The following is a 24,046-nucleotide window of genomic DNA, read 5'->3' as shown; positions in this document are numbered from 1 at the left end:
TTTGCTTTTGTTGATGTACATGTTATATTCTCCTTTCAAGACATTGTCCATTCCATTCAACTGTGCTTCCAGGTCCTTTGCTGTCATCAGCAAACCCCAAGGTTTTTATTTCTTTCCCATGGATTTTAATTCTTACTCCAAATGTTTCTTTTGTTTCCTTTACTGCTTGTTCAGTATATAGATTGAACAACATTGGGGACAGGCTGCAACCCTGCCTCACTCTCTTCCCAATCACTGCTTCCCTTTCATGCCCCTCGACTCTTGTAACCGCCATCTGGTTTCTGTACAAACTGTAAATAGCCTTTCGCTGCATGTATGGGACCCCTGCCATCTTCAGAATTTGAAAGAGAGTATTCCAGTCAACATTGTCAAAAGCTTTCTCTAAGTCTACAAACGCTTAGAGAATGGATATGTATGGAGGGGGGTGAATGGGAGGGACTTGTTCTGGGTGAAATCCTGACGCTAAGGGCTCGTGGCTGAGGGTAAGTCTTCGGGTCAGTATTGCTTCATGTGTTCCTACATTTCTATGGAATCCAAAATGACCTTCCCCGAGGTCGGCTCTTAGCAGTTTTTCCATTGGTCTGTATGGAATTCGTGTTCTGTGACATAAGTGCGAAACTACTGGGAGAGCGGAGGAAAATATCTTTGTGATATTGTAACATTACTGGCAGCTTGACGCTGGTTTCTGCTATTATGGCTGAATTTTAAATTGTTGAGTACAACTGGGGCTCGAATCGCTAAACAGCATTACGAATTTAGCATAGGAAGTGGTAATCCTGATTTGGTTTCGGTCTCTGTGTCGTGTGGTCGGTCTCTCCTGTGTTCCGCCGCCGCGCTCGGACCGCCACTCTGCCGCCGCCGGTGGCTCTGGGCGCAGCGCCCCTACGGCCTGTTCCCACCCTGCCCGCTGCTTCTGCGCACGCGCGTCCCTCAGCCAGGAGCCCTTAGCGTCAGGATTTCACCCAGAACAAGTCCCTCCCATTCACCCCCCTCCATACATATCCATTGTCTAAGCTCCGCCCCCGACCTGCCACTATTTCCGCCCACTGCAAGTTAAATCAAATAGCGTTACAAATATGTCAGTCGAAGACAATTCCTCCAAGGACTGTTGCGGTATTCAGAAGTAAGTAAGAAATTTAAGTCTGTTAATACAATATGAGTGCATATTGCAGTAAATGAAAATATATATAGTGAACTCAAAACATTACCACCAACACGAAACAAAAAATCAATGTCATGTTAGTTAATGTCAATAAGGACAAATTTTCATTTAGTTGGTTTAATATGTTCCTTTAGGGAAACAGCAGAGGCAACATACACCCAGTTTACATGGGGCACGGAAAACAAGATTTCATAAAGACGTTTCCCAGCATTGCTTTGTGGGTAATGTAAACACTTCAAAATCGATTCCCGTTTCTTTTTGCCGGTTTTCCGATTCCGGAAACGACTCGATCCTATGTAAACGCCGATTTTGAAACGTACTAAGGCTGTTGGGTTTTGTCCTGTTTTTAAAAATTTTCAGCTAATATGTTCGGAGTGGCATTTCGTACAGTGAACGATAACGAGAATTGAAGAGAAACAGCGATTGTGCTGACTAAATCAGAAACTGTAACAGCTGTTTTCCAGGTGTTACTTTTAACTGATGTAGCAAATCCGCCTCACATCTTAACATGTACACATGACAGCAAAGAAAGGTTTGCGAAATTCAGTTTTCGTTTTTCGGAAAATGTATCGCACATAAACGTAGTGATACAATGTTAAAAAAACGCTCTTGGGCCTGTTATGTTGGTAGTAAGCCAAGGATGCAGGCGGTTGATTCGGTTGTCTAAAATCAACATTATACACAGACAAGTCGTTTTGCTTATATATGTACAATTAGCTTATAAAAACTAAAGAATATAAGAATAACATAAAGTAGAAATGCCTAATGAAAGCAGTAAGATATTTCTGTATATGAGTGACTTCATTAATATTTGCTTGTCTAATGGGTGAATTTTAACTTGTAATTCTACCAGTGCCCTTCCTGTGCATTATAAGTGCGATTAATTTAGATACTATAAAGAATTGTGGCTGTTGCTATGCGACAATTTAGTCTCCTATGTGCTGTTGCAAATATCTCAGGAAAATAGCTTGTTGCTAAAATTTGTAGTGCCTACTGTCAACCAAGAGATTTATGCAATTTTGTATCATTAAAACCAGTTCTTTTTTCCCTTGTTCTTTGGTAATGGTGATGTGTAGCCGCAGTGTGGGCTTTCAGGAAATATATGCTACAGTGTTTCATGGATGTAATGTATGTTCTTCAATCAATGCTATTTCTTTTTCCAACCTTGAAACATTTCAGCAGTGCTGCTCGGTGAATAATACAATGAAAGCAGCTTGTATCAATCCAGCAAGAACAAAGTAATTTGGCTGCCTTTTGGAATTACAGTCAAAATTGGTGTTTGTTTCACACATACCGTCTGAATTCTGAACATAAGTTTCAACTATGCTCTCGTTCCACTTTCTCTAAGTTCAAATTGTTCTTTGAGAGAACGTTTTTTGGTTTTAGCTTTGGGTGACTTTTCTCACAGTGGAGTCTGTTTCTTCATAGGATATTCCCCCAAATACTGAGTACAGAATTCAGTGCTAAGCTGTCTTCACCTGCCTTTGCTGTGGAAGAAACTGGCACAGCTGAGGCCAGTGCAGCACTGGTTTAGCAATGTGTTTCGTAGTTTTGTAGCAAAATTTACCAGCTAGCAAGTTACTAATTTAACATTCACTCAAAAAAGTATTAAAATTCTGTACACTTGCATCACTTCTAAATGTATTGTAATTTCACAACTGTGACCTGAAATCAGTTTTTTACTAACTGAAAAGTACTACTGCACTGTATATGGTTACTTCACTGCAGTGTAACTAATTTATTTTAGGGTCAACTGGAAACATGCGATCAAGAGCAAAGACTCTATGGGAAGATCCCAAATATTATGCACAGTTGCTGCAGAGGGGGTGAAAGGGCGGCGCTTGTTCCAGTACGTGTTCCTCACTGTTGAGGGGGCTGAATGGGCGGGATCTACTCCTGGCGAAATCCTGGCGCCAACGACTCCTCCCTCAGCCGGATTCGCCGTCCACATCCGGCGTCGCGCCCCTCCGGCGAGTTTCCCCTCGGCGACTGCACTGGCCGTCTGCGCGTGCAGTCCGACGACAGGAAATGTGAAGCACGAATGACGCCCCCTGTTGCTATATCTATGTCAATAAAAAAGGTCTACAATTTTTGCCTAAAACAGAGGACCGAATGTTTGCACAGGCGTCCATTACGTAGGCAGTTACGCAACACGTTAAGATATGTTGCTCTCCACGGAAAGAACTCCATGTGGAAGCTATTAACCAGTAAAAATTGTATAATATCTACTAGTGAGTCGAAAACAGATCTTATGACAATTCATAAATCTCTCAGGCATCGCTATCAGCTGTCAGTGCCTCTGTATAGGTCAACCTTGGGTCCTTTTCTTAGGATGTTCCACAAAACACTAAATCGTATTTCAATAGAAACAACAAAAGTATCCTAACAGAATATACTCAAGATGTGGGCATCTTTCTAAAGGACGATTGTGACCTTAATCTAGTACGGCGTTTATTGTCTCTCTCTGAACAGGTAACACTGCAACATGAGACAGGGACAAAACGTTTGGGCCAAGTACTGATGAGGTCCAGCATTCCTTAACTTCGGTGGTCGGAAGTGAGCCAGGGCATGGTCTCTGGCACCAGAATACACAAATCGCACACCACCAGCAGCCTTCGGCATATCTCCAGACACATTCGGTCGCTATTTTTGGCCCAGATCGGGACATATTTGATGCAACAGTGGTCGTCCTCCATGGTGGACAATTAAACCTTTCATTTAATTCTGAACACAAGGACTTTAGAGGAGTGATATTATCAGTCACAGCTTGAATCCACTGTGGATTTTTTCCATCAATAAGAACAAATGGCTGCCTTAAGTTTTCCTGAATTTGCAACAGTTTCTGTAAATGTTTAGAATCAGAGAAAAGTGTTATTTTCTATTGTTTGGGATTGCTACATTTTGGTGATTTGTAACTGTCAAACAGGATATCATACATTTCAAGAAAATAAGCTGTAACAGCAGCTGAGGGTGGCAAACAACCAAATATCATACGTATCTGAATACTGCAAGCAAGAGAGTGACTTCGGGTTCTCACTGCTAAACACACCCTCACTGGTGTGAATACAGGGAGTGTGATGCATAGTTTTGTGAGCTTCAGAGCAAGTCTAGGTACAACTACTGAGTCTTTCTTATAAAATTCTTCACTGTGAGTCCAACTACAGACTTTTGCTTTCCACTGAAAGTCATGTTTCTTGAGATTATTCCTCAGTGACTTGAATAAGTGAGTAGCATCATAGAAAAAAAATACTTTTTCTACATTCACTTCAATAAATGGATTTTCTGAGTTACTCCCTAACAGTTTTCTCATCTTTACATTATTTGTACCTTGTTCACCAACTACAGTCTTAGGTTAGAGAACACTATCCTCAATTTGAACCAAAATGTTAATCAACATATGTAACAATGACTTTGTTACATAACTGGCACTCATTTAACTTCGAATCGCTATAACTTTCTAAACCGGTATCGTCAAAACCTTCAAATAAGTCATTTTGTGCACTGTAGGTCAACAGTGACTTAAGTGACATTTCATCAATTTTTTTCTTCTGGTTACATTTTTTTCAGCTTTTAGTTGTAACAAATCAAACACTAAGCTATTCATACCTGGCGTAACCTCTGAATTTTTCAACAAGCTCCTCAGTGTCCTTGGAGTAGGTAAACAAAAATATTTCGTCTAAAACCTGTACGATTTTGGTGAACAGAAATGAAGAGCCAAAGCAGGGCTCCTGTCTTGTTCTGTATACCTTCTTCCCTTATGTTTCTCGTTTTTCATAATTTCCTTTAGGTTGATAAACTTGCCTGCCACATCATGAGAAACATTGCTTTTAGCAGTGCTGCACTTCATTATTTTGCGTTTTAAAATACGCACCTCGAATCACAAAGCACGAATCACTCCTTTCTCTCTCGATACTCTTTTATGCTACATTCTCACTTTAAAAGTAATGGGAAATATTTTGCACACTTTTTGCACTTTGGAGATGACATTACCATCCACTTCAGCCTGAACGTCAGCGACTGATTCTCGTTCCTCCACTTCCTTTTCTCTCCTTCTCCTCTTTGGGCTTGGTCTGAAAATACTTTCCTTTCTATCGGGAAAAACTGAAGAAACAGAGCCAGGTCTACTCCTGGCGAAATAAATACTAGTTTCCACAGTAGAATGAAAGGAGAATATCGGAAAGTGGTTAATTTGTAATTACATGTGACGAAGAAGTAGCTTTTGCGTGGGTTTGTGTAATCGGTTTTTCTTTTCGGTTTGCATTTGCGTCTTTGAGTGCGTTTTTGCCTGGGACAGTAAGGTCGTATCGAGCTGAAATTGATATCACGTACTGAGGTCGGTGGTCGCTTGGCGGTGTCAGAGTTTTAAAATTGTAAGTGAAGGCATCGAGGAGTTACGGACGTTTATGCAGCATGTTTTGAAAAACACGAAGAGCAGAGACGCGCCGCGCCGCCTGGCCCAGTGAGCGTAGTTTGCTTTGATATCGGACCGTGTGGCGAGGTAAAAAAATGCTAGTTTCCACAGTGGAATGAAAGGAGAGTAACGGAAAGTGTTTAATTTGTAACTACATAAGACGAAAACGTAGCTTTTGCGCGAGTTTGTGTGATCCGTTTTTCGGTTTGTATTTGCGTCTTTGAGTGCGTTTTTGCCTGGGACAGTAAGGTCGTATCTAGTTGAAATTGATATCACGTACTGAGGTCGGTGGTCGCTTGGCGGTGTCAGAGTTTTAAAATTGTAAGTGAAGGCATCGAGGAGTTACGGACGTTTATGCAGCATGTTTTGAAAAACACGAAGAGCAGAGACGCGCCGCGCCGCCTGGCCCAGTGAGCGTAGTTTGCTTTGATATCGGACCGTGTGGCGAGGTAAAAAAATACTAGTTTCCACAGTGGAATGAAAGGAGAGTAACGGAAAGTGTTTAATTTGTAACTACATAAGACGAAAACGTAGCTTTTGCGCGAGTTTGTGTGATCCGTTTTTCGGTTTGTATTTGCGTCTTTGAGTGCGTTTTTGCCTTGGACAGTAAGGTCGTATCTAGTTGAAATTGATATCACGAACTGAGGTCGGTGGTCGCTTGGCGGTGTCAGAGTTTTAAAATTGTAAGTGAAGGCATCGAGGAGTTACGGACGTTTATGCAGCATGTTTTGAAAAACACGAAGAGCAGAGACGCGCCGCGCCGCCTGGCCCAGTGAGCGTAGTTTGCTTTGATATCGGACCGTGTGGCGAGGTAAAAAAATGCTAGTTTCCACAGTGGAATGAAAGGAGAGTAACGGAAAGTGTTTAATTTGTAACTACATAAGACGAAAACGTAGCTTTTGCGCGAGTTTGTGTGATCCGTTTTTCGGTTTGTATTTGCGTCTTTGAGTGCGTTTTTGCCTGGGACAGTAAGGTGGTATCTAGTTGAAATTGATATCACGAACTGAGGTCGGTGGTCGCTTGGCGGTGTCAGAGTTTTAAAATTGTAAGTGAAGGCATCGAGGAGTTACGGACGTTTATGCAGCATGTTTTGAAAAACACGAAGAGCAGAGACGCGCCGCGCCGCGCCGCGCCGCGCCGCCTGGCCCAGTGAGCGTAGTTTGCTTTGATATTGGAGCGTGTGGCGAGGTAAAAAAATACTAGTTTCCACAGTGGAATGAAAGGAGAGTAACGGAAAGTGTTTAATTTGTAACTACATAAGACGAAAACGTAGCTTTTGCGCGAGTTTGTGTGATCCGTTTTTCGGTTTGTATTTGCGTCTTTGAGTGCGTTTTTGCCTGGGACAGTAAGGTCGTATCTAGTTGAAATTGATATCACGTACTGAGGTCGGTGGTCGCTTGGCGGTGTCAGAGTTTTAAAATTGTAAGTGAAGGCATCGAGGAGTTACGGACGTTTATGCAGCATGTTTTGAAAAACACGAAGAGCAGAGACGCGCCGCGCCGCCTGGCCCAGTGAGCGTAGTTTGCTTTGATATCGGACCGTGTGGCGAGGTAAAAAAATGCTAGTTTCCACAGTGGAATGAAAGGAGAGTAACGGAAAGTGTTTAATTTGTAACTACATAAGACGAAAACGTAGCTTTTGCGCGAGTTTGTGTGATCCGTTTTTCGGTTTGTATTTGCGTCTTTGAGTGCGTTTTTGCCTGGGACAGTAAGGTCGTATCTAGTTGAAATTGATATCACGTACTGAGGTCGGTGGTCGCTTGGCGGTGTCAGAGTTTTAAAATTGTAAGTGAAGGCATCGAGGAGTTACGGACGTTTATGCAGCATGTTTTGAAAAACACGAAGAGCAGAGACGCGCCGCGCCGCCTGGCCCAGTGAGCGTAGTTTGCTTTGATATAGGACCGTGTGGCGACGTAAAAAAATACTAGTTTCCACAGTAGAATGAAAGGAGAGTATCGGAAAGTGGTTAATTTGTAATTACATGTGACGAAGAAGTAGCTTTTGCGTGGGTTTGTGTAATCGGTTTTTCTTTTCGGTTTGCATTTGCGTCTTTGAGTGCGTTTTTGCCTGGGACAGTAAGGTCGTATATAGTTGAAATTGATATCACGTACTGAGGTCGGTAGTCGCTTGGCGGTGTCAGAGTTTTAAAATTGTAAGTGAAGGCATCGAGGAGTTACGGACGTTTATGCAGCATGTTTTGAAAAACACGAAGAGCAGAGACGCGCCGCGCCGCCTGGCCCAGTGAGCGTAGTTTGCTTTGATATAGGACCGTGTGGCGACGTAAAAAAATACTAGTTTCCACAGTAGAATGAAAGGAGAGTATCGGAAAGTGGTTAATTTGTAATTACATGTGACGAAGAAGTAGCTTTTGCGTGGGTTTGTGTAATCGGTTTTTCTTTTCGGTTTGCATTTGCGTCTTTGAGTGCGTTTTTGCCTGGGACAGTAAGGTCGTATCTAGTTGAAATTGATATCACGTACTGAGGTCGGTAGTCGCTTGGCGGTGTCAGAGTTTTAAAATTGGATGTGAAGGCATCGAGGAGTTACGGACGTTTATGCAGCATGTTTTGAAAAACACGAAGAGCAGAGACGCGCCGCGCCGCCTGGCCCAGTGAGCGTAGTTTGCTTTGATATAGGACCGTGTGGCGACGTAAAAAAATACTAGTTTCCACAGTAGAATGAAAGGAGAGTATCGGAAAGTGGTTAATTTGTAATTACATGTGACGAAGAAGTAGCTTTTGCGTGGGTTTGTGTAATCGGTTTTTCTTTTCGGTTTGCATTTGCGTCTTTGAGTGCGTTTTTGCCTGGGACAGTAAGGTCGTATCTAGTTGAAATTGATATCACGTACTGAGGTCGGTAGTCGCTTGGCGGTGTCAGAGTTTTAAAATTGTAAGTGAAGGCATCGAGGAGTTACGGACGTTTATGCAGCATGTTTTGAAAAACACGAAGAGCAGAGACGCGCCGCGCCGCCTGGCCCAGTGAGCGTAGTTTGCTTTGATATAGGACCGTGTGGCGACGTAAAAAAATACTAGTTTCCACAGTAGAATGAAAGGAGAGTATCGGAAAGTGGTTAATTTGTAATTACATGTGACGAAGAAGTAGCTTTTGCGTGGGTTTGTGTAATCGGTTTTTCTTTTCGGTTTGCATTTGCGTCTTTGAGTGCGTTTTTGCCTGGGACAGTAAGGTCGTATCTAGTTGAAATTGATATCACGTACTGAGGTCGGTAGTCGCTTGGCGGTGTCAGAGTTTTAAAATTGTAAGTGAAGGCATCGAGGAGTTACGGACGTTTATGCAGCATGTTTTGAAAAACACGAAGAGCAGAGACGCGCCGCGCCGCCTGGCCCAGTGAGCGTAGTTTGCTTTGATATAGGACCGTGTGGCGACGTAAAAAAATACTAGTTTCCACAGTAGAATGAAAGGAGAGTATCGGAATGTGGTTAATTTGTAATTACATGTGACGAAGAAGTAGCTTTTGCGTGGGTTTGTGTAATCGGTTTTTCTTTTCGGTTTGCATTTGCGTCTTTGAGTGCGTTTTTGCCTGGGACAGTAAGGTCGTATATAGTTGAAATTGATATCACGTACTGAGGTCGGTAGTCGCTTGGCGGTGTCAGAGTTTTAAAATTGTATGTGAAGGCATCGAGGAGTTACGGACGTTTATGCAGCATGTTTTGAAAAACACGAAGAGCAGAGACGCGCCGCGCCGCCTGGCCCAGTGAGCGTAGTTTGCTTTGATATAGGACCGTGTGGCGACGTAAAAAAATACTAGTTTCCACAGTAGAATGAATGGAGAGTATCGGAAAGTGGTTAATTTGTAATTACATGTGACGAAGAAGTAGCTTTTGCGTGGGTTAGTGTAATCGGTTTTTCTTTTCGGTTTGCATTTGCGTTTTTGAGTGCGTTTTTGCCTGGGACAGTAAGGTCGTATCGAGTTGAAACTGATATCACGTACTGAGGTCGGTAGTCGCTTGGCGGTGTCAGAGTTTTAAAATTGTAAGTGAAGGCATCGAGGAGTTACGGACGTTTATGCAGCATGTTTTGAAAAACACGAAGAGCAGAGACGCGCCGCGCCGCCTGGCCCAGTGAGCGTAGTTTGCTTTGATATAGGACCGTGTGGCGACGTAAAAAAATACGAGTTTCCACAGTAGAATGAATGGAGAGTATCGGAAAGTGGTTAATTTGTAATTACATGTGACGAAGAAGTAGCTTTTGCGTGGGTTAGTGTAATCGGTTTTTCTTTTCGGTTTGCATTTGCGTTTTTGAGTGCGTTTTTGCCTGGGACAGTAAGGTCGTATCGAGTTGAAATTGATATCACGTACTGAGGTCGGTAGTCGCTTGGCGGTGTCAGAGTTTTAAAATTGTAAGTGAAGGCATCGAGGAGTTACGGACGTTTATGCAGCATGTTTTGAAAAACACGAAGAGCAGAGACGCGCCGCGCCGCCTGGCCCAGTGAGCGTAGTTTGCTTTGATATAGGACCGTGTGGCGACGTAAAAAAATACTAGTTTCCACAGTAGAATGAAAGGAGAGTATCGGAAAGTGGTTAATTTGTAATTACATGTGACGAAGAAGTAGCTTTTGCGTGGGTTTGTGTAATCGGTTTTTCTTTTCGGTTTGCATTTGCGTCTTTGAGTGTTTTTTTGCCTGGGACAGTAAGGTCGTATCTAGTTGAAATTGATATCACGTACTGAGGTCGGTAGTCGCTTGGCGGTATCAGAGTTTTAAAATTGTAAGTGAAGGCATCGAGGAGTTACGGACGTTTATGCAGCATGTTTTGAAAAACACGAAGAGCAGAGACGCGCCGCGCCGCCTGGCCCAGTGAGCGTAGTTTGCTTTGATATAGGACCGTGTGGCGACGTAAAAAAATACTAGTTTCCACAGTAGAATGAAAGGAGAGTATCGGAAAGTGGTTAATTTGTAATTACATGTGACTAAGAAGTAGCTTTTGCGTGGGTTTGTGTAATCGGTTTTTCTTTTCGGTTTGCATTTGCGTCTTTGAGTGCGTTTTTGCCTGGGACAGTAAGGTGGTATCGAGCTGAAATTGATATTACGTACTGAGGTCGGTAGTCGCTTGGCGGTGTCAGAGTTTTAAAATTGTAAGTGAAGGCATCGAGGAGTTACGGACGTTTATGCAGCATGTTTTGAAAAACACGAAGAGCAGAGACGCGCCGCGCCGCCTGGCCCAGTGAGCGTAGTTTGCTTTGATATAGGACCGTGTGGCGACGTAAAAAAATACTAGTTTCCACAGTAGAATGAAAGGAGAGTATCGGAAAGTGGTTAATTTGTAATTACATGTGACGAAGAAGTAGCTTTTGCGTGGGTTTGTGTAATCGGTTTTTCTTTTCGGTTTGCATTTGCGTCTTTGAGTGTTTTTTTGCCTGGGACAGTAAGGTCGTATCTAGTTGAAATTGATATCACGTACTGAGGTCGGTAGTCGCTTGGCGGTATCAGAGTTTTAAAATTGTAAGTGAAGGCATCGAGGAGTTACGGACGTTTATGCAGCATGTTTTGAAAAACACGAAGAGCAGAGACGCGCCGCGCCGCCTGGCCCAGTGAGCGTAGTTTGCTTTGATATAGGACCGTGTGGCGACGTAAAAAAATACTAGTTTCCACAGTAGAATGAAAGGAGAGTATCGGAAAGTGGTTAATTTGTAATTACATGTGACTAAGAAGTAGCTTTTGCGTGGGTTTGTGTAATCGGTTTTTCTTTTCGGTTTGCATTTGCGTCTTTGAGTGCGTTTTTGCCTGGGACAGTAAGGTCGTATCTAGTTGAAATTGATATCACGTACTGAGGTCGGTAGTCGCTTGGCGGTGTCAGAGTTTTAAAATTGTAAGTGAAGGCATCGAGGAGTTACGGACGTTTATGCAGCATGTTTTGAAAAACACGAAGAGCAGAGACGCGCCGCGCCGCCTGGCCCAGTGAGCGTAGTTTGCTTTGATATAGGACCGTGTGGCGACGTAAAAAAATACTAGTTTCCACAGTAGAATGAAAGGAGAGTATCGGAAAGTGGTTAATTTGTAATTACATGTGACGAAGAAGTAGCTTTTGCGTGGGTTTGTGTAATCGGTTTTTCTTTTCGGTTTGCATTTGCGTCTTTGAGTGCGTTTTTGCCTGGGACAGTAAGGTCGTATCTAGTTGAAATTGATATCACGTACTGAGGTCGGTAGTCGCTTGGCGGTGTCAGAGTTTTAAAATTGTAAGTGAAGGCATCGAGGAGTTACGGACGTTTATGCAGCATGTTTTGAAAAACACGAAGAGCAGAGACGCGCCGCGCCGCCTGGCCCAGTGAGCGTAGTTTGCTTTGATATAGGACCGTGTGGCGACGTAAAAAAATACTAGTTTCCACAGTAGAATGAAAGGAGAGTATCGGAATGTGGTTAATTTGTAATTACATGTGACGAAGAAGTAGCTTTTGCGTGGGTTTGTGTAATCGGTTTTTCTTTTCGGTTTGCATTTGCGTCTTTGAGTGCGTTTTTGCCTGGGACAGTAAGGTCGTATATAGTTGAAATTGATATCACGTACTGAGGTCGGTAGTCGCTTGGCGGTGTCAGAGTTTTAAAATTGTATGTGAAGGCATCGAGGAGTTACGGACGTTTATGCAGCATGTTTTGAAAAACACGAAGAGCAGAGACGCGCCGCGCCGCCTGGCCCAGTGAGCGTAGTTTGCTTTGATATAGGACCGTGTGGCGACGTAAAAAAATACTAGTTTCCACAGTAGAATGAATGGAGAGTATCGGAAAGTGGTTAATTTGTAATTACATGTGACGAAGAAGTAGCTTTTGCGTGGGTTAGTGTAATCGGTTTTTCTTTTCGGTTTGCATTTGCGTTTTTGAGTGCGTTTTTGCCTGGGACAGTAAGGTCGTATCGAGTTGAAATTGATATCACGTACTGAGGTCGGTAGTCGCTTGGCGGTGTCAGAGTTTTAAAATTGTAAGTGAAGGCATCGAGGAGTTACGGACGTTTATGCAGCATGTTTTGAAAAACACGAAGAGCAGAGACGCGCCGCGCCGCCTGGCCCAGTGAGCGTAGTTTGCTTTGATATAGGACCGTGTGGCGACGTAAAAAAATACGAGTTTCCACAGTAGAATGAATGGAGAGTATCGGAAAGTGGTTAATTTGTAATTACATGTGACGAAGAAGTAGCTTTTGCGTGGGTTAGTGTAATCGGTTTTTCTTTTCGGTTTGCATTTGCGTTTTTGAGTGCGTTTTTGCCTGGGACAGTAAGGTCGTATCGAGTTGAAATTGATATCACGTACTGAGGTCGGTAGTCGCTTGGCGGTGTCAGAGTTTTAAAATTGTAAGTGAAGGCATCGAGGAGTTACGGACGTTTATGCAGCATGTTTTGAAAAACACGAAGAGCAGAGACGCGCCGCGCCGCCTGGCCCAGTGAGCGTAGTTTGCTTTGATATAGGACCGTGTGGCGACGTAAAAAAATACTAGTTTCCACAGTAGAATGAAAGGAGAGTATCGGAAAGTGGTTAATTTGTAATTACATGTGACGAAGAAGTAGCTTTTGCGTGGGTTTGTGTAATCGGTTTTTCTTTTCGGTTTGCATTTGCGTCTTTGAGTGTTTTTTTGCCTGGGACAGTAAGGTCGTATCTAGTTGAAATTGATATCACGTACTGAGGTCGGTAGTCGCTTGGCGGTATCAGAGTTTTAAAATTGTAAGTGAAGGCATCGAGGAGTTACGGACGTTTATGCAGCATGTTTTGAAAAACACGAAGAGCAGAGACGCGCCGCGCCGCCTGGCCCAGTGAGCGTAGTTTGCTTTGATATAGGACCGTGTGGCGACGTAAAAAAATACTAGTTTCCACAGTAGAATGAAAGGAGAGTATCGGAAAGTGGTTAATTTGTAATTACATGTGACTAAGAAGTAGCTTTTGCGTGGGTTTGTGTAATCGGTTTTTCTTTTCGGTTTGCATTTGCGTCTTTGAGTGCGTTTTTGCCTGGGACAGTAAGGTGGTATCGAGCTGAAATTGATATTACGTACTGAGGTCGGTAGTCGCTTGGCGGTGTCAGAGTTTTAAAATTGTAAGTGAAGGCATCGAGGAGTTACGGACGTTTATGCAGCATGTTTTGAAAAACACGAAGAGCAGAGACGCGCCGCGCCGCCTGGCCCAGTGAGCGTAGTTTGCTTTGATATAGGACCGTGTGGCGACGTAAAAAAATACTAGTTTCCACAGTAGAATGAAAGGAGAGTATCGGAAAGTGGTTAATTTGTAATTACATGTGACGAAGAAGTAGCTTTTGCGTGGGTTTGTGTAATCGGTTTTTCTTTTCGGTTTGCATTTGCGTCTTTGAGTGTTTTTTTGCCTGGGACAGTAAGGTCGTATCTAGTTGAAATTGATATCACGTACTGAGGTCGGTAGTCGCTTGGCGGTATCAGAGTTTTAAAATTGTAAGTGAAGGCATCGAGGAGTTACGGACGTTTATGCAGCATGTTTTGAAAAACACGAAGAGCAGAGACGCGCCGCGCCGCCTGGCCCAGTGAGCGTAGTTTGCTTTGATATAGGACCGTGTGGCGACGTAAAAAAATACTAGTTTCCACAGTAGAATGAAAGGAGAGTATCGGAAAGTGGTTAATTTGTAATTACATGTGACTAAGAAGTAGCTTTTGCGTGGGTTTGTGTAATCGGTTTTTCTTTTCGGTTTGCATTTGCGTCTTTGAGTGCGTTTTTGCCTGGGACAGTAAGGTGGTATCTAGTTGAAATTGATATCACGAACTGAGGTCGGTGGTCGCTTGGCGGTGTCAGAGTTTTAAAATTGTAAGTGAAGGCATCGAGGAGTTACGGACGTTTATGCAGCATGTTTTGAAAAACACGAAGAGCAGAGACGCGCCGCGCCGCCTGGCCCAGTGAGCGTAGTTTGCTTTGATATAGGACCGTGTGGCGACGTAAAAAAATACTAGTTTCCACAGTAGAATGAAAGGAGAGTATCGGAAAGTGGTTAATTTGTAATTACATGTGACTAAGAAGTAGCTTTTGCGTGGGTTTGTGTAATCGGTTTTTCTTTTCGGTTTGCATTTGCGTCTTTGAGTGCGTTTTTGCCTGGGACAGTAAGGTCGTATCTAGTTGAAATTGATATCACGTACTGAGGTCGGTAGTCGCTTGGCGGTGTCAGAGTTTTAAAATTGTAAGTGAAGGCATCGAGGAGTTACGGACGTTTATGCAGCATGTTTTGAAAAACACGAAGAGCAGAGACGCGCCGCGCCGCCTGGCCCAGTGAGCGTAGTTTGCTTTGATATAGGACCGTGTGGCGACGTAAAAAAATACTAGTTTCCACAGTAGAATGAAAGGAGAGTATCGGAAAGTGGTTAATTTGTAATTACATGTGACGAAGAAGTAGCTTTTGCGTGGGTTTGTGTAATCGGTTTTTCTTTTCGGTTTGCATTTGCGTCTTTGAGTGCGTTTTTGCCTGGGACAGTAAGGTCGTATCTAGTTGAAATTGATATCACGTACTGAGGTCGGTAGTCGCTTGGCGGTGTCAGAGTTTTAAAATTGTAAGTGAAGGCATCGAGGAGTTACGGACGTTTATGCAGCATGTTTTGAAAAACACGAAGAGCAGAGACGCGCCGCGCCGCCTGGCCCAGTGAGCGTAGTTTGCTTTGATATAGGACCGTGTGGCGACGTAAAAAAATACTAGTTTCCACAGTAGAATGAAAGGAGAGTATCGGAATGTGGTTAATTTGTAATTACATGTGACGAAGAAGTAGCTTTTGCGTGGGTTTGTGTAATCGGTTTTTCTTTTCGGTTTGCATTTGCGTCTTTGAGTGCGTTTTTGCCTGGGACAGTAAGGTCGTATATAGTTGAAATTGATATCACGTACTGAGGTCGGTAGTCGCTTGGCGGTGTCAGAGTTTTAAAATTGTAAGTGAAGGCATCGAGGAGTTACGGACGTTTATGCAGCATGTTTTGAAAAACACGAAGAGCAGAGACGCGCCGCGCCGCCTGGCCCAGTGAGCGTAGTTTGCTTTGATATAGGACCGTGTGGCGACGTAAAAAAATACTAGTTTCCACAGTAGAATGAAAGGAGAGTATCGGAAAGTGGTTAATTTGTAATTACATGTGACGAAGAAGTAGCTTTTGCGTGGGTTTGTGTAATCGGTTTTTCTTTTCGGTTTGCATTTGCGTCTTTGAGTGCGTTTTTGCCTGGGACAGTAAGGTCGTATCTAGTTGAAATTGATATCACGTACTGAGGTCGGTAGTCGCTTGGCGGTGTCAGAGTTTTAAAATTGTAAGTGAAGGCATCGAGGAGTTACGGACGTTTATGCAGCATGTTTTGAAAAACACGAAGAGCAGAGACGCGCCGCGCCGCCTGGCCCAGTGAGCGTAGTTTGCTTTGATATAGGACCGTGTGGCGACGTAAAAAAATACTAGTTTCCACAGTAGAATGAAAGGAGAGTATCGGAATGTGGTTAATTTGTAATTACATGTGACGAAGAAGTAGCTTTTGCGTGGGTTTGTGTAATCGGTTTTTCTTTTCAGTTTGCATTTGCGTCTTTGAGTGCGTTTTTGCCTGGGACAGTAAGGTCGTATATAGTTGAAATTGATATCACGTACTGAGGTCGGTAGTCGCTTGGCGGTGTCAGAGTTTTAAAATTGTATGTGAAGGCATCGAGGAGTTACGGACGTTTATGCAGCATGTTTTGAAAAACACGAAGAGCAGAGACGCGCCGCGCCGCCTGGCCCAGTGAGCGTAGTTTGCTTTGATATAGGACCGTGTGGCGACGTAAAAAAATACTAGTTTCCACAGTAGAATGAATGGAGAGTATCGGAAAGTGGTTAATTTGTAATTACATGTGACGAAGAAGTAGCTTTTGCGTGGGTTAGTGTAATCGGTTTTTCTTTTCGGTTTGCATTTGCGTTTTTGAGTGCGTTTTTGCCTGGGACAGTAAGGTCGTATCGAGTTGAAATTGATATCACGTACTGAGGTCGGTAGTCGCTTGGCGGTGTCAGAGTTTTAAAATTGTAAGTGAAGGCATCGAGGAGTTACGGACGTTTATGCAGCATGTTTTGAAAAACACGAAGAGCAGAGACGCGCCGCGCCGCCTGGCCCAGTGAGCGTAGTTTGCTTTGATATAGGACCGTGTGGCGACGTAAAAAAATACGAGTTTCCACAGTAGAATGAATGGAGAGTATCGGAAAGTGGTTAATTTGTAATTACATGTGACGAAGAAGTAGCTTTTGCGTGGGTTAGTGTAATCGGTTTTTCTTTTCGGTTTGCATTTGCGTTTTTGAGTGCGTTTTTGCCTGGGACAGTAAGGTCGTATCGAGTTGAAATTGATATCACGTACTGAGGTCGGTAGTCGCTTGGCGGTGTCAGAGTTTTAAAATTGTAAGTGAAGGCATCGAGGAGTTACGGACGTTTATGCAGCATGTTTTGAAAAACACGAAGAGCAGAGACGCGCCGCGCCGCCTGGCCCAGTGAGCGTAGTTTGCTTTGATATAGGACCGTGTGGCGACGTAAAAAAATACTAGTTTCCACAGTAGAATGAAAGGAGAGTATCGGAAAGTGGTTAATTTGTAATTACATGTGACGAAGAAGTAGCTTTTGCGTGGGTTTGTGTAATCGGTTTTTCTTTTCGGTTTGCATTTGCGTCTTTGAGTGTTTTTTTGCCTGGGACAGTAAGGTCGTATCTAGTTGAAATTGATATCACGTACTGAGGTCGGTAGTCGCTTGGCGGTATCAGAGTTTTAAAATTGTAAGTGAAGGCATCGAGGAGTTACGGACGTTTATGCAGCATGTTTTGAAAAACACGAAGAGCAGAGACGCGCCGCGCCGCCTGGCCCAGTGAGCGTAGTTTGCTTTGATATAGGACCGTGTGGCGACGTAAAAAAATACTAGTTTCCACAGTAGAATGAAAGGAGAGTATCGGAAAGTGGTTAATTTGTAATTACATGTGACTAAGAAGTAGCTTTTGCGTGGGTTTGTGTAATCGGTTTTTCTTTTCGGTTTGCATTTGCGTCTTTGAGTGCGTTTTTGCCTGGGACAGTAAGGTGGTATCGAGCTGAAATTGATATTACGTACTGAGGTCGGTAGTCGCTTGGCGGTGTCAGAGTTTTAAAATTGTAAGTGAAGGCATCGAGGAGTTACGGACGTTTATGCAGCATGTTTTGAAAAACACGAAGAGCAGAGACGCGCCGCGCCGCCTGGCCCAGTGAGCGTAGTTTGCTTTGATATAGGACCGTGTGGCGACGTAAAAAAATACTAGTTTCCACAGTAGAATGAAAGGAGAGTATCGGAAAGTGGTTAATTTGTAATTACATGTGACGAAGAAGTAGCTTTTGCGTGGGTTTGTGTAATCGGTTTTTCTTTTCGGTTTGCATTTGCGTCTTTGAGTGTTTTTTTGCCTGGGACAGTAAGGTCGTATCTAGTTGAAATTGATATCACGTACTGAGGTCGGTAGTCGCTTGGCGGTATCAGAGTTTTAAAATTGTAAGTGAAGGCATCGAGGAGTTACGGACGTTTATGCAGCATGTTTTGAAAAACACGAAGAGCAGAGACGCGCCGCGCCGCCTGGCCCAGTGAGCGTAGTTTGCTTTGATATAGGACCGTGTGGCGACGTAAAAAAATACTAGTTTCCACAGTAGAATGAAAGGAGAGTATCGGAAAGTGGTTAATTTGTAATTACATGTGACTAAGAAGTAGCTTTTGCGTGGGTTTGTGTAATCGGTTTTTCTTTTCGGTTTGCATTTGCGTCTTTGAGTGCGTTTTTGCCTGGGACAGTAAGGTGGTATCGAGCTGAAATTGATATTACGTACTGAGGTCGGTAGTCGCTTGGCGGTGTCAGAGTTTTAAAATTGTAAGTGAAGGCATCGAGGAGTTACGGACGTTTATGCAGCATGTTTTGAAAAACACGAAGAGCAGAGACGCGCCGCGCCGCCTGGCCCAGTGAGCGTAGTTTGCTTTGATATAGGACCGTGTGGCGACGTAAAAAAATACTAGTTTCCACAGTAGAATGAAAGGAGAGTATCGGAAAGTGGTTAATTTGTAATTACATGTGACGAAGAAGTAGCTTTTGCGTGGGTTTGTGTAATCGGTTTTTCTTTTCGGTTTGCATTTGCGTCTTTGAGTGCGTTTTTGCCTGGGACAGTAAGGTCGTATCTAGTTGAAATTGATATCACGTACTGAGGTCGGTAGTCGCTTGGCGGTGTCAGAGTTTTAAAATTGTAAGTGAAGGCATCGAGGAGTTACGGACGTTTATGCAGCATGTTTTGAAAAACACGAAGAGCAGAGACGCGCCGCGCCGCCTGGCCCAGTGAGCGTAGTTTGCTTTGATATAGGACCGTGTGGCGACGTAAAAAAATACTAGTTTCCACAGTAGAATGAAAGGAGAGTATCGGAATGTGGTTAATTTGTAATTACATGTGACGAAGAAGTAGCTTTTGCGTGGGTTTGTGTAATCGGTTTTTCTTTTCGGTTTGCATTTGCGTCTTTGAGTGCGTTTTTGCCTGGGACAGTAAGGTCGTATATAGTTGAAATTGATATCACGTACTGAGGTCGGTAGTCGCTTGGCGGTGTCAGAGTTTTAAAATTGTATGTGAAGGCATCGAGGAGTTACGGACGTTTATGCAGCATGTTTTGAAAAACACGAAGAGCAGAGACGCGCCGCGCCGCCTGGCCCAGTGAGCGTAGTTTGCTTTGATATAGGACCGTGTGGCGACGTAAAAAAATACTAGTTTCCACAGTAGAATGAATGGAGAGTATCGGAAAGTGGTTAATTTGTAATTACATGTGACGAAGAAGTAGCTTTTGCGTGGGTTAGTGTAATCGGTTTTTCTTTTCGGTTTGCATTTGCGTTTTTGAGTGCGTTTTTGCCTGGGACAGTAAGGTCGTATCGAGTTGAAATTGATATCACGTACTGAGGTCGGTAGTCGCTTGGCGGTGTCAGAGTTTTAAAATTGTAAGTGAAGGCATCGAGGAGTTACGGACGTTTATGCAGCATGTTTTGAAAAACACGAAGAGCAGAGACGCGCCGCGCCGCCTGGCCCAGTGAGCGTAGTTTGCTTTGATATAGGACCGTGTGGCGACGTAAAAAAATACGAGTTTCCACAGTAGAATGAATGGAGAGTATCGGAAAGTGGTTAATTTGTAATTACATGTGACGAAGAAGTAGCTTTTGCGTGGGTTAGTGTAATCGGTTTTTCTTTTCGGTTTGCATTTGCGTTTTTGAGTGCGTTTTTGCCTGGGACAGTAAGGTCGTATCGAGTTGAAATTGATATCACGTACTGAGGTCGGTAGTCGCTTGGCGGTGTCAGAGTTTTAAAATTGTAAGTGAAGGCATCGAGGAGTTACGGACGTTTATGCAGCATGTTTTGAAAAACACGAAGAGCAGAGACGCGCCGCGCCGCCTGGCCCAGTGAGCGTAGTTTGCTTTGATATAGGACCGTGTGGCGACGTAAAAAAATACTAGTTTCCACAGTAGAATGAAAGGAGAGTATCGGAAAGTGGTTAATTTGTAATTACATGTGACTAAGAAGTAGCTTTTGCGTGGGTTTGTGTAATCGGTTTTTCTTTTCGGTTTGCATTTGCGTCTTTGAGTGCGTTTTTGCCTGGGACAGTAAGGTGGTATCGAGCTGAAATTGATATTACGTACTGAGGTCGGTAGTCGCTTGGCGGTGTCAGAGTTTTAAAATTGTAAGTGAAGGCATCGAGGAGTTACGGACGTTTATGCAGCATGTTTTGAAAAACACGAAGAGCAGAGACGCGCCGCGCCGCCTGGCCCAGTGAGCGTAGTTTGCTTTGATATAGGACCGTGTGGCGACGTAAAAAAATACTAGTTTCCACAGTAGAATGAAAGGAGAGTATCGGAAAGTGGTTAATTTGTAATTACATGTGACGAAGAAGTAGCTTTTGCGTGGGTTTGTGTAATCGGTTTTTCTTTTCGGTTTGCATTTGCGTCTTTGAGTGTTTTTTTGCCTGGGACAGTAAGGTCGTATCTAGTTGAAATTGATATCACGTACTGAGGTCGGTAGTCGCTTGGCGGTATCAGAGTTTTAAAATTGTAAGTGAAGGCATCGAGGAGTTACGGACGTTTATGCAGCATGTTTTGAAAAACACGAAGAGCAGAGACGCGCCGCGCCGCCTGGCCCAGTGAGCGTAGTTTGCTTTGATATAGGACCGTGTGGCGACGTAAAAAAATACTAGTTTCCACAGTAGAATGAAAGGAGAGTATCGGAAAGTGGTTAATTTGTAATTACATGTGACTAAGAAGTAGCTTTTGCGTGGGTTTGTGTAATCGGTTTTTCTTTTCGGTTTGCATTTGCGTCTTTGAGTGCGTTTTTGCCTGGGACAGTAAGGTGGTATCGAGCTGAAATTGATATTACGTACTGAGGTCGGTAGTCGCTTGGCGGTGTCAGAGTTTTAAAATTGTAAGTGAAGGCATCGAGGAGTTACGGACGTTTATGCAGCATGTTTTGAAAAACACGAAGAGCAGAGACGCGCCGCGCCGCCTGGCCCAGTGAGCGTAGTTTGCTTTGATATAGGACCGTGTGGCGACGTAAAAAAATACTAGTTTCCACAGTAGAATGAAAGGAGAGTATCGGAAAGTGGTTAATTTGTAATTACATGTGACGAAGAAGTAGCTTTTGCGTGGGTTTGTGTAATCGGTTTTTCTTTTCGGTTTGCATTTGCGTCTTTGAGTGTTTTTTTGCCTGGGACAGTAAGGTCGTATCTAGTTGAAATTGATATCACGTACTGAGGTCGGTAGTCGCTTGGCGGTATCAGAGTTTTAAAATTGTAAGTGAAGGCATCGAGGAGTTACGGACGTTTATGCAGCATGTTTTGAAAAACACGAAGAGCAGAGACGCGCCGCGCCGCCTGGCCCAGTGAGCGTAGTTTACTTTGATATAGGACCGTGTGGCGACGTAAAAAAATACTAGTTTCCACAGTAGAATGAAAGGAGAGTATCGGAAAGTGGTTAATTTGTAATTACATGTGACTAAGAAGTAGCTTTTGCGTGGGTTTGTGTAATCGGTTTTTCTTTTCGGTTTGCATTTGCGTCTTTGAGTGCGTTTTTGCCTGGGACAGTAAGGTGGTATCGAGCTGAAATTGATATTACGTACTGAGGTCGGTAGTCGCTTGGCGGTGTCAGAGTTTTAAAATTGTAAGTGAAGGCATCGAGGAGTTACGGACGTTTATGCAGCATGTTTTGAAAAACACGAAGAGCAGAGACGCGCCGCGCCGCCTGGCCCAGTGAGCGTAGTTTGCTTTGATATAGGACCGTGTGGCGACGTAAAAAAATACTAGTTTCCACAGTAGAATGAAAGGAGAGTATCGGAAAGTGGTTAATTTGTAATTACATGTGACGAAGAAGTAGCTTTTGCGTGGGTTTGTGTAATCGGTTTTTCTTTTCGGTTTGCATTTGCGTCTTTGAGTGCGTTTTTGCCTGGGACAGTAAGGTCGTATCTAGTTGAAATTGATATCACGTACTGAGGTCGGTAGTCGCTTGGCGGTGTCAGAGTTTTAAAATTGTAAGTGAAGGCATCGAGGAGTTACGGACGTTTATGCAGCATGTTTTGAAAAACACGAAGAGCAGAGACGCGCCGCGCCGCCTGGCCCAGTGAGCGTAGTTTGCTTTGATATAGGACCGTGTGGCGACGTAAAAAAATACTAGTTTCCACAGTAGAATGAAAGGAGAGTATCGGAATGTGGTTAATTTGTAATTACATGTGACGAAGAAGTAGCTTTTGCGTGGGTTTGTGTAATCGGTTTTTCTTTTCAGTTTGCATTTGCGTCTTTGAGTGCGTTTTTGCCTGGGACAGTAAGGTCGTATATAGTTGAAATTGATATCACGTACTGAGGTCGGTAGTCGCTTGGCGGTGTCAGAGTTTTAAAATTGTATGTGAAGGCATCGAGGAGTTACGGACGTTTATGCAGCATGTTTTGAAAAACACGAAGAGCAGAGACGCGCCGCGCCGCCTGGCCCAGTGAGCGTAGTTTGCTTTGATATAGGACCGTGTGGCGACGTAAAAAAATACTAGTTTCCACAGTAGAATGAATGGAGAGTATCGGAAAGTGGTTAATTTGTAATTACATGTGACGAAGAAGTAGCTTTTGCGTGGGTTAGTGTAATCGGTTTTTCTTTTCGGTTTGCATTTGCGTTTTTGAGTGCGTTTTTGCCTGGGACAGTAAGGTCGTATCGAGTTGAAATTGATATCACGTACTGAGGTCGGTAGTCGCTTGGCGGTGTCAGAGTTTTAAAATTGTAAGTGAAGGCATCGAGGAGTTACGGACGTTTATGCAGCATGTTTTGAAAAACACGAAGAGCAGAGACGCGCCGCGCCGCCTGGCCCAGTGAGCGTAGTTTGCTTTGATATAGGACCGTGTGGCGACGTAAAAAAATACGAGTTTCCACAGTAGAATGAATGGAGAGTATCGGAAAGTGGTTAATTTGTAATTACATGTGACGAAGAAGTAGCTTTTGCGTGGGTTAGTGTAATCGGTTTTTCTTTTCGGTTTGCATTTGCGTTTTTGAGTGCGTTTTTGCCTGGGACAGTAAGGTCGTATCGAGTTGAAATTGATATCACGTACTGAGGTCGGTAGTCGCTTGGCGGTGTCAGAGTTTTAAAATTGTAAGTGAAGGCATCGAGGAGTTACGGACGTTTATGCAGCATGTTTTGAAAAACACGAAGAGCAGAGACGCGCCGCGCCGCCTGGCCCAGTGAGCGTAGTTTGCTTTGATATAGGACCGTGTGGCGACGTAAAAAAATACTAGTTTCCACAGTAGAATGAAAGGAGAGTATCGGAAAGTGGTTAATTTGTAATTACATGTGACGAAGAAGTAGCTTTTGCGTGGGTTTGTGTAATCGGTTTTTCTTTTCGGTTTGCATTTGCGTCTTTGAGTGTTTTTTTGCCTGGGACAGTAAGGTCGTATCTAGTTGAAATTGATATCACGTACTGAGGTCGGTAGTCGCTTGGCGGTATCAGAGTTTTAAAATTGTAAGTGAAGGCATCGAGGAGTTACGGACGTTTATGCAGCATGTTTTGAAAAACACGAAGAGCAGAGACGCGCCGCGCCGCCTGGCCCAGTGAGCGTAGTTTGCTTTGATATAGGACCGTGTGGCGACGTAAAAAAATACTAGTTTCCACAGTAGAATGAAAGGAGAGTATCGGAAAGTGGTTAATTTGTAATTACATGTGACTAAGAAGTAGCTTTTGCGTGGGTTTGTGTAATCGGTTTTTCTTTTCGGTTTGCATTTGCGTCTTTGAGTGCGTTTTTGCCTGGGACAGTAAGGTGGTATCGAGCTGAAATTGATATTACGTACTGAGGTCGGTAGTCGCTTGGCGGTGTCAGAGTTTTAAAATTGTAAGTGAAGGCATCGAGGAGTTACGGACGTTTATGCAGCATGTTTTGAAAAACACGAAGAGCAGAGACGCGCCGCGCCGCCTGGCCCAGTGAGCGTAGTTTGCTTTGATATAGGACCGTGTGGCGACGTAAAAAAATACTAGTTTCCACAGTAGAATGAAAGGAGAGTATCGG

This window comes from Schistocerca piceifrons, unplaced genomic scaffold, assembly GCF_021461385.2.
Source record: "Schistocerca piceifrons isolate TAMUIC-IGC-003096 unplaced genomic scaffold, iqSchPice1.1 HiC_scaffold_835, whole genome shotgun sequence".
Taxonomy (NCBI): domain Eukaryota; kingdom Metazoa; phylum Arthropoda; class Insecta; order Orthoptera; family Acrididae; genus Schistocerca; species Schistocerca piceifrons.
Note: the sequence above shows the minus strand (reverse complement) of the source record.